The sequence below is a fragment of the Leopardus geoffroyi genome, chromosome D2 (genome assembly GCF_018350155.1).
Source record: "Leopardus geoffroyi isolate Oge1 chromosome D2, O.geoffroyi_Oge1_pat1.0, whole genome shotgun sequence".
Lineage (NCBI taxonomy): Eukaryota > Metazoa > Chordata > Mammalia > Carnivora > Felidae > Leopardus > Leopardus geoffroyi.
Genome location: NC_059334.1, coordinates 23,267,351 through 23,275,712, shown reverse-complemented (window position 1 = coordinate 23,275,712; position 8,362 = coordinate 23,267,351).

The window sequence follows — 8,362 nt, the reverse complement described above, 5'->3', positions numbered from 1 at the left end:
AACTCCATCCTGACTAGCCTCTGAATACACACACTCCAAACTGCCAGATATCCAAAGCTTATTCCTTCAGTTACATTTCTTATCCATCCCCTATTTCCAATCTCACTGAGACCAGAGGGCACCTTTCAAATGAAGAATCAATGTTCACTACAGCATTATTTACAATAACCAAGATATGAAAGCAACCCAACTGTCCATCAATAGATTAATGGATAAAGAGGTGGAATACATATGCAATGCAATATTACCCAGCTATAAAAAAAGAATGAAATCTTTCCACTTGTGATCTAAAGAGTATTATGCTAAGTGAAATAAGTCAGAGAAAGAAAAATACCATATGACTTCACTTACATTTGGAATCTAAAACAAAACAAAACAAATGAACAAACAAAACAAAAAAGAAACAGATGCATAGATACAGAAAATAAGCTGTTGGTTAGTACAGAGGGGAGGAGTTGGGAGCAGGGGAAATCAGTGAAAGGCATTAAGAGGTACAAGTTTCCAGTTATAAAATAAATAAGTCATGGAGAAGCAATGTACAGCATAGGGAATAGATGCAATAATATTGTGATAACTTTGTATGTTACAGATGCTAACTAGACTTATCATGGGATCACTTCACAATGTATAAAAATATCAAATCACTATGATATACACCTGAAACTAATAGAATAGTGTACATCAATCATACATCAATAAAAAAAGAATCAATGAATGATGAGTAGTTATCAATTTTGAAAGGTAAAAACAAACCTTGGAATCTAAAACAACTAACTGAAACACCCAACTCAAAATAAAGACATTTTTATTTCAGCAATAACATTCAGGATTTTAATCCACTTCCATCATTCTTTTTAATTTTTTTAATTTTTATTTTTTTACTTGAGAGAGAGAGCATGTGCGCAAGTCGGGGAGAGGGGTAGAAGGAGACGGAGAGAGAATCACAAGCAGGCTCCACACCCAGAATGGAGCCCAACAGGGAACTCAATCCCTGGGATCGTGACCTGAGCCAAAATCAAGAGTTGGATGCTCAACTGACTGAGCCACCCAGGTGTCCACACTTCCACCATTTTTAAGAGATATATTTCTTCCTGGTTTGCTGGAGGTATTAAAATGAAGACTTTAAAACAAAGAAAAATAATTCTTCTCTAAGCCAAAGAAATTAGTGCTCCTAGAATCCACATTCAATCTGACCTTTCTATAACATATTGTGGTTAGTGCCTGGAGATGTGCACAGCGGTTATGGAAGTCTCTCTTCAGTCTCATTTCCCAGACACTGCACAGGGAAGATGTCAGGGAAGCCATGTTCGCTAGTGTTCTAGAGATGCAAATAGATACTAAAAGAGAATTAAATCAGCAAGAATATCGCAGCACGGGGACTCTGTATTATTTGCCCCTAGAGGTTCAAAAGTGGAAGATAGACAAAATAGACACTGTATCTCAGTGGGCAGAAGAAATGATTCATTATCTTAGAACACAATCCCTAATGTACGTGACTTAAAAATAAAAGGAAACGGCAATAAATTTTCATCTATAGTGGGTTTGATAGATCACAACTCTGATTTCCCCTCCCCACTGAATTATTAAGGAGGAAGTCAATATGAATATACAACAGAGTTGTGTCCTGCTTTCTCTTTTTGGCAAACTGGTCTTGGCTCCTAATTCCCAGCAGCATCAATTAACAATGCGTAATTTTAATAAAATGCTTGAAAATACAGAACTGCTGCTGTAAAAATTAATTGTCTTGAGCTGATTTCCTATAAACACCGTTAATCAATATTTTGCCATCCCACAAGCAGCTGCTAGCCTTCTTCCCGTCATTTGAGAGAGAAAGGAATGTGAATAAGGTGACCACGTACTCTACAGGTGTGTGGGAGACATTTGAATTTTTAACATCTTGGAATGTAAAATCCGGGAAAGAAAATAAATAGTTTTGTATCTTAAGCTAAAGCTGAAGTTCTTAAGAAGATTTCAGAGTGATTTAGATTAAATGATTTAATTAAATAAGGTCTGAATGAAGATTTCCTGTTACAATGGTACCTAAAATGTGATCAATTGTTTGATGCCAAACTCTGGAAATTATACCCATTTATGTCAAAGAGTATTGCATATGATCATTTGGTGTGTTCAGAAATAAGATGATGCAGTTTATATCACAGAAAATGTTTTCAAATCTCTAGATCAGCATGAATATTTGAAAAAAGCACTCACTTAAGAAGAACAGGAGTCCAGGCCCAGCTCTGCCACCTCTTATAACCTTGAGTAGGACAATGTAGAAAACTAACATTTCCCCTCTTGTAGTCAAAGTTTCCTCATCTCTAATGGGAGGAAGGAATCTCTAAAGGTCTAGTTCTAAAGTTCCTTGATTTAAAAGCAAAAGGCTTGGAGCATTCACACAAAGATGGAAAACCACACATATTCTTTAACAAATGTTGGATATCTAGGCGTGTTAGTTCTCCAGGCCAGTGGGTACTGTCCAATTCTGCAGCCGTGAGGCCCACATTACTATCAAACACTTGAAATGTGCTGTGCCAAATACACACCAGATTACAAAGACTTAATATGCAAAAAAAAAAAAAAAACCAATGATTTTATATTGATTACATATGGATATGATATTTTGGATATGCTGGGTTAAAAAAGTAAAATACATTATCAAGATTAATTTTACTCCTCTCTTGTTCCTGTTTTCAATGTGGCTACAATAATGTGTTAGGTTGCTTACATGGCTTGCATTCTGTTAGTGGACCACACTGGTCTAGGTCTTGGCAGCTTAGCAGTAAGTGAAACAGACAAGTCCCCACCCTTCAGGAACTTGCACTCTAATAGAGGCAAGAAATAATGAACAAGAATAATTAATTTTAAATAACAGTGCTATGAAGATAATAAAAGAGAAAGTTGTGGCTAAATATTTTTCTTTAGATATGGTGGTCAGGAAAGATCTTTTAGCCAAGGGGACATGTAATCTAAGAACTAAATGGTAAGACATGGGAACTTGACACAGATCTGTGAGAAGAATGGTCCAGGAAGAGGGCACAGCAAGCCCCAAAATCCTGAAGTGGAAGCAAACTTGGGATGTTTATTTTTACTGCACATTGAAACACATTTATAACACAAAATTTACCAGAAGTACTATTCAGGCTCCATAATGGATTTCCCTGGCACCAAGCAGTGTTTTAGGAGCTATCACATACATCACCCCATTTTGTCTTCTCAGTGACTCTCTTTCTATGAATCTGCAGCACAGTGTCCATGGCACAGATGAAGAAACTAAAGCTCAGACAGTGTGAGGGGCCCGCCCAAGGACATCTGATGTGGAAGAGAGAGTGGGGACCAGAAGATCCCCTCTTCACACCTCAAATCCAAGGTTCTTTGCAGTGTCCTCTGTCATCGTCACCCAAAGTACACAGCATATGCAAAAATGATTTCCTAGCAGAAGTGTGATGTCTCTGCCACTCTTTCCTAGCTGTTCTTTATTGCTCAGTGGCTCACAGAAGGAGGAGTCAGTTTGGAGAAATGCAATTACCACCATCAAGTATTTCACAAACATCAAGTTTGCTCTCAGGCAGCACAGTTACTAAACAACATTGTTCATTTTTAGAAAGGAAGGAAGAAACGCTTAATCCCTTTCCCCTTCTCCTCTCTTCCTCTTAATTACTAAACATTCATCTTACTCATTACATTTGTTAATGGCTTAACAAGTATTTTTGTTTGTGGTTCAGATGACCTCAGAAAGACAGCTGTGTAGTGCAGATCCAGGAGCCTGAGAGACCTGGGTCAATCCACCTCACCACTGAAAGGCTGTATGGTCTTGAACTGTACAATCTTAACACAAAGTCTCAGTTTCTTCATATGAAAAAAAAATGGCATAAAAGTACCCACTGATAGGCTTGTGAAGGCTAAATTAGAGGATCTTGAGCAAGTACCCATCCCAGAAGCTAATGGCGGCCCTTCAATGAATGCTGTACAATTATAGGTGTGACCACACTTTAAAGAGGCTTCACTGCACTCTCCTGGCAAGCTGAGGCATGGGGAGTTTGGGCCTATTAAAATCCTTGAGCATCCATGGGTTAAATGAAGATGACCATTTTTCCTTTATTCTGCAATATAACTGATATGTTTCTATAAATTAGAATCTCCTCACACCGGGTCCCAATCAAATCTATTCTCCATCAATTATCATTGGGGCAATGGCAAAATTAGAAACTATTCTTTAGTCACTGAACCCTTTTCTTGTGACTAAAGAATAATTTGGAGTTCCTAAATACTTTTACGAACTAAAACTTCCCCAGGTATAATCATAAACTAAAGCAGCTTCTGAAAGATTTCTTTGAGATTCCAAAGGGAATGCCCCAATACCTTCAAATAGCAGTAGCTTCAGCTTTTGGACTGCAGTTCTTTCTCCAAAAACAGAGCACATAGCTTCAAGGTCTGTCCCCTTCAAGCTATGACACAAACAGCTAAGCCTGGCCCCTGGGAAAGTGCTCCCTGCTTCACAAAGATCTCAACCCGAGCAATTAGAGGAGAGGTCTGTGAACCATGAAGTTATTGGGAGTGGGGGCGGGCAGGAAAGGGCATGGAGATATAACCTCAAACATTTATATACCTGTATACTGATGAAACACAAACAGTATTCCCTGCTTGATGCTGACTGTGTTTCTGGGAACTTGTACTGGTTGTAGAAATAACCAACAAAATCCAATGGTTTCATGGTGAGAGGATGTTTTCTCTCTTGTCTAATTGTGTGAGTTGTCCCAATGAGCAGATGTTTCTCTGTGAGGGAAGTGTATGAACTTGTTCAGTCCCAAAGACACCCACTCCATCTAAAATGCCTGACACAATCATCTGTCCATCTACCAAACCACTTCTGTTATTTCTTTTCGATTCTAAATCACAGTGTGTCAATTACCCACATACGGCTTCCCATAACCATTCCAAACTTTTCTATAAACACTGAGCTGGGGATAGGGTTTCAGAGGGATTAAAAGGTATTTTATTTATTTGCAGTGAAATGGTGTTGGGAAGTCCTTTAACATCAAGAGCAATCATAGGAGATGCTGTGGAAAGGGACATTAGCTTCTCACCACTCATGACTTTGTCTCATCGTCATGGGGGTTGAATTGTGTAGACTGTATATGAGCTTCAAGAAAACCTTTGTGTCTCCTTCCCTTATTACATCTCTGCCCCCTTTTGTAGATGCCCCAGAATGGAAGTAAGAGGACAGCTGGCCCAATTCCTTCTTTCTGGAGCTCTGCAAACTCGCATGTGGAAAATCCTTAAGCATTATCTTAGGTCATATGCACAGATCTAGAAATCCATACTTAGAAAGCACACCAGGGGTGCCTGGATGGTCAGTCGGTTAAGTGCCCAACTCTTGATTTCTGCTCAGTTCATGATCTAATGGGTTTGTGAGATTGAGCCTCACATCAATCTCATGCTCCACGCTATCAGCAAAGAGCCTACTTAGGATTCACTCCTCTCTCCCTGCCCCTCCCCCAACTCGTTTTCTCCCTCCCTCTCCCTCTCTCTCTCTAAAAACAAACAAACAAACAAACAAACAAACATTAAAAGGAAAGAAAGAAAGAAGAAAGAAAGAAAGAAAGAAAGGAAGAAAGAAAGAAAGAAAGAAAGAAAGAAGGAAAGAAAGAAAGAAAAAATACACCAAAGACCTAGGACCAATATGGACCAATATGTCCTTAGTATAAACTTTTCTCAGAGTGACAGGGATTTCTGGGAGTGTATTGGAAGACTCATTTGCTTCTCCACAGAGATCTGTTTCATTCTAAGGAAACATACAAATCCAGTTCACTCATATTTTTACCTTATATTCTATGTAGAATATCTAACCTAAACTTGAAGTTTTCAACTTGCGATACCAAAGAACATAGACTTCACATTTCTTTCAGAACATAGCTGTTCTTCTAGTTTTAGTGTCTGTCTTCTCCATTTCCCATTCCTTCTTATACCTCAATATGATTGATCCCCAAGTTGAGAGGTATGACTGCGAGGTCATTTACCTAAAATGTTCTATCAGAGTTATCCCCAGAAAGGTATAGATCTGGGACACATAGGAAGTGCTCAATAGACTTAATGGTGTAGACCATTAACGCTCACAGTCTGGCGCCAGTCAGCTATGCGTTTCCCACCACCTTCCAACTTTATATCCAGGTAAAATATCTTCAAATGATTTTCAAGAGATCCAAAAAGGGACAGGATGCAAGATACAATTTAGAACCAGAAAGAATCATCTAGTCCAACCTCATCATCATTTTGCTGGGAAGAATATGAGGCACAGATTGATGATGACTTGTCCAATGACACTGTGTTTATAAGGCCAGAGCTTAGGAACATACGCCATCTCATGACTTACAGGCTAATGTTCTTTTCCACTATCCAATTTACCAACCCCAGGAATAGCTCTGCCTCTTATCCTAAGACTATCCTCCAGCTGTCCATAACAAAAATTTGGAAAGACTCAGCATTGTGAACTGAAAGGACCTTTGATGTGAGATCTGGGGCCAAGTTCACCTATGTGTAAGTTTCCAGGAAATTAACAGCAACTTCTCTGAGCCCTTATTTTCTTTTTGGTCAAGTGGGGATAATACCTGCCTTTGGTGCCTGCATTCTGCATTGTTGTAAAAAAATCAAAGGATACAGGGAATGTGAAATTGCTGTGAAAAGTATTAGGTGTAATAATCCTCCAATTCAACTGAACTAATAGGCAGAGCACTGGATGCCTGAGAGGAACAGATACAACACCTGCTATAAGTCCCCACATCATAACATATCTGGAACTAAAGCAAAACCTCTTCCCAGCAGCTCTGGAATGGGAGGAAAACCAGGAGGGGAAAAAAAGAGGAAACAAAATCCTATAACATCATGGTGTTATAGATGACCAACTGTCCTGGTTGTCGCAATTTTAGCATTAAAAGTCACATGTCCTAGAAACCCCTCAGTCTCAGGCACACTGGGATAGTTGGTCACCCTAAAATACAATACTTTTTAAAAACCTAAAATGTGAATCACATTATATTCACTTACAGGAAACTGAAAATGTTTCAGTTAAAATTTTTTCAGTAGCCAACTGTGAACTTTACATTACCCCTCTTCAGTGAGGTCAGAAATGTGAGGCAAACCTAAGTAAAGGCTTTAAAACATATTTTTCTGCCTCTGATGGCCAATGGTTTATTCCTCTCCTTATAAAACACTATACACAGCAGAAAAACAACAGCAAGATAAAATGGGTGAGTATAGAGACAGGATAGGAGATTAGAAAACATCAAAAAATACAATTTTATAACTCTTCTGCTCTATCCAGCCAATGAGTGCCTTGCATCCTCCCTGTCTGTGTGCAAAAGTTAGGAAGCTTCTCAAAAAGATGGTTCAAGATGGCAGCATAGGAAGATCCTGAACTCGCCTCTTCCCAGGGACACAAAACATTCTACAGCTACATATTAAACAAGTCCTTATGAAAAAGACCTAGCAACTAGCTGAACAGTTCCTCCACAACAAAGGACAAAAGGGTCAGATAGAAAGGTGGGAGAGGCAGAGATGCAATCTCACCAAAAACCTTACCCCTAGCACAGCAACCCACAATCAGAAGAAATCTCACAAATACAGAACTCCCTGAGAGAGTGAGGGGTTTGTGCCCCACAACAGGCACCCCAATCCTTGAGACCTGCAACAAAGAGACAAGCCCCCAAAACACCAGTCTTTGAAAACCAATGGGACATACATCCAGGAGATGCCATAGGGCTGCAGCAAGAGAGATTCCTCTTTTAGAGGGCCCACACACAGATTTACTCACCCCAGGACCATCACAAAATCAGCAGTTTGAAAAGCACCTAGACCATATGTAAAGGCAATTCATTTACTAATCTTAAAGCATGTGTCATAGGGGCAAGAATCTGTTGGGACTCTCTCTTCAGACAGAGGTACTGGCAGGCACCCCTTTGAAATTCTGTCTCTACCTTGTTAGTGCTAGTACTAGCAGCTACCATTTTTGCACTCTCCCTCCAACCTGTTAGTGCTGGAGCACACACCTCACCCTGTGCCACAGGCCCACCAAAGCCACCCTGCAAGTGCCCCACCCTTGCACTGCAGTCACAGAGCTGCCAAAAACAGTGGGCATTAGCAGCCTACAAGGGACACCCTTGAGTTCCTGGGTGTGATGACCAGTGGGAACTTCATTTCTGGGTCTCACAGGTCTGAAACTATTTGAAAGACCGTTCTAGCAGAGTATCACCCCCATGGGCACCACTTAGACAAAAGACTAAAATAGGTCCTTAGTCTTCTTGTGAAAAAGACCTATTTATTTGTCCTACAGAGTCAGCCTGGTGGCAGACTTCAGTTTAATATGCAA